General features: G+C 50.0%; 1 pseudogene; it reads left to right on the top strand.

Annotated features, from left to right (window-relative positions):
* The first annotated feature begins 139 nt into the window (after positions 1–139).
* Positions 140–331, top strand: LOC112628070 (annotated as a pseudogene).
* Positions 332–2,944: the final 2,613 nt, after the last annotated feature.

Here is a 2,944-nt window from a genome sequence, read left to right as displayed (position 1 = left end):
GCACCAAGAAAAGGTATGATCTAGAAAATGTGTTACCTCGGAGCACGGGAACAAGGTCATGAAAACAAGGTCTTGGTGAGATGCCGCCATTTCATCCGTCCTCGGTCTCTGCGCCTTTCGTAGAGCTTCCAGCAGCACTATGTTGGGTCAGAGCATCCAGAGGTTCACAACCTCTGTGGTCCGTAGGAGCCATTATGAGGAGGGCCCTGGGAAGAATTCACCATTTTCAGTGGAAAACAAGTGGGCATTGCTAGTTAAGATGTGTTTGTACTTTGGATCTGCATTTGCTGCACCCTTCCTTAGAGTAAGACACCAACTGCTTAGATCATAAGGATGCTTCAGTTCATCCATTTAACAGATATGAAGAGCATTTTAAGAGATATAGCCTCTGGAAATGGATCAAACTCTAACTCATATGGCATACTAGATATGTTTGTTAATAAACTTATGACATGAATGCTTAATGCCTCTTTTTTGAAATAGGGAATGTAATAATTGGCCATTTGCCTACTTTATTAATTTGGATAACATTCCAGTATTACTCTGTGATTTAGCTTATTTAACGGTGTTCAACTGAGGTTATATTAAATTTTTGATTCCCAGGTCAGGATTTTGTTGGTAATATATACAATAAAAGGGAAATACAAATCTGAAAAAAAAAAAAGAAAAAGAAAAAGAAAAGAAAACGTGTTACCTCCATATTACAGAAAAGGAAAACCAAGGTGCAGAGAAGTTTAGCAACTTCCAGGATCACAGTCAGTAAGTGGCAGAGCCTGGGTTAGAACCCAGAGCCCACATTCTAGGAAAAGAAATAAAGGAAGTGAAGATCCTCTACCTTGGGAAGTGGCGACTCAGAAGGGTGAGAGCCTCCCACTCACTGTACTAGTTTGGCTGTGGGGTTTTAAGAACTGGAGGCTTCCTCCAGTGACCTCAAGTTCCAGGGTTAACCGAGGGGATGCTTGTGCCAATGAGGGAGCCAGAGCCCCCCATGGAGCTGGACTGAGCATGGCGCAGATCCCAGATCCCCGTGATCCTGTAGTGGGAAGGGGTCGGGGATCTGCCCGTGTGCCTCACCCAGGACTTCTTGAACTTGAATGTGCTCACAAATCCCTGGGGATCTTATTAACATGTAGATTCAGACTCAGCAAGTCTTGAGTAGGGTCCACGATTCTGCATTTCTCATAGGCTCCCAGGCATTGCTGATGCTGCTGCGCCAGGGACCACATTTGGAGAAGCGGTTCTCTATGGGACCCTGAATCTCTCTCAGGCCTCACTTCCTTCAGGCCTCTTCTTGCTTCTTTCACTCCACTTGCCTGATTCTCCAGTTCTGGAGTGAGGGTTCTCCCCACTGCTCTACCTCTTAGGTGGCAGGACAGCTTCTGAAGGGCATTTTAAGACAAGTTACCCAGGGAATGGCCAGCCAGCTACCGTACTAGTTAGCCGGCATGGGCCAATCTATGAGTTGGGCCTAGCATCATCCATCACTTCTGAGATCCCAGAACTGTGGCTTCTGGTGAAAAAGCAGCATTTATATCACCTGTAAAATGGAGAAGTTATCACAGAACCTGACCTCAATGGGTTGGCTTGAGGATTCAATGAGTTAGTATCCACAAAGCAGTGAGCTCAGTACCTGGCACACAGTGAGCGCTACTTGAACCTTAGATCTCACTTTGTTGAATGACTTTTTAGCAGATGTGGGTTTGATATTGGCCCCCAGATTATTGCATGCAGTGGTCCTCAAACTTCAGCATGCATCAGAATTGCCTGGAGGGCTTGTTAATCACAGATCGCTGGGCTGCACCCCAAGGTTTCCGATGTAGTAGGTCTGTAGTGGGGAGCCGAGGATCTGCACTTCTCTCAAGTTCCCAGGTGCTGCTGATGCTGCTGGTCCAGGGACCAACTTTGAGAACCTCTGATCTAGGAGCAACCCCTGTCCCTGCCCTACAAGGAGCCTGAAGGCCAGAGCTGGCAGTGCTAGGCCAGGTCACACCCAGAGTTAGAAGCCTTACCAGCCAGGTATCCTGGGCTCCAAGGACACCAGAGAGGGGCTTGTCTGAGGCCCGAGGCCCCTCCGCAGGCCTCTCCTGCAGGCCTGCTGCCTCCTTCCTGGCCCAGTGCCCTGGCCCTCGGAAGGCCCCTCCACCCAGCTTTGTTTGCATTCCTGGAGCCTGCGTCAGCCTGGGCAGCGGGCGTGTCTATGCGGGCTGGCCTGGTGCAGCTCTGATGGCTGGCCCTGCACTCCAGGCCTCCTGGGCTGGGGCCGCAGTGGCCACGCAGGGCTCACTTAGCAGGCCGGTGACTCATGCTTCCTCCCAGATTCCGGGAAATGCCTTCCTGCTGCTGCTGCTGCTTTTTTCTTGTTTAATGAGAAGTTCTCTGCAGATTCCCATGGCAACCTCAGGATGGGGAGGCAGGGGGAGGAGGAGGCCAAATCTATTCCCAAGAGGGGCCCCGAGAATTCCCATCTCTCTCACACACGCACACACGCTCCCACCCTATTGCCAGCCCCGGCCTGAGTCCCCAACCCACCATGGTGCTTTGGTCCAGGAGGGCCAGCCCCAGAAATGCTTGCTTTTATTAAAAAGGAATGGCCTCACAAAGGCACAACTGTAGGAAAGGTTGTAATTTGCCCAAATAAAACTTAATTTGATCCATGAAATAGCTGTGGTTTATTGTGTAATAGATGTGCTATGTGTTTCAATTTAATAGAAGCCAATATAATAGGGGGCCAGTGGGGGCCTCCAGAGGCCCACCTCTTCCCCTACTCACAGTAGGGCCACACAGCCCGCTCCATTGTTGGGACCCTCCACCAGGAGAGGACGGAGAAGGGCTGGCCATAGACCTCTGGCCCAGACCACGGAGGCTCATGGGAGAGACAGCTCAGGGACAGAACAAGTAAGAGTGCTTGAAGAGGAAAAAAAAGGAAAGAAATGAAAACCACCCT

This window comes from Theropithecus gelada, chromosome 7a, assembly GCF_003255815.1.
Source record: "Theropithecus gelada isolate Dixy chromosome 7a, Tgel_1.0, whole genome shotgun sequence".
Lineage (NCBI taxonomy): Eukaryota > Metazoa > Chordata > Mammalia > Primates > Cercopithecidae > Theropithecus > Theropithecus gelada.
The sequence above is the reverse complement of the archived record's forward strand: the minus strand, read 5'-3'. Positions and strand labels throughout refer to the sequence as shown.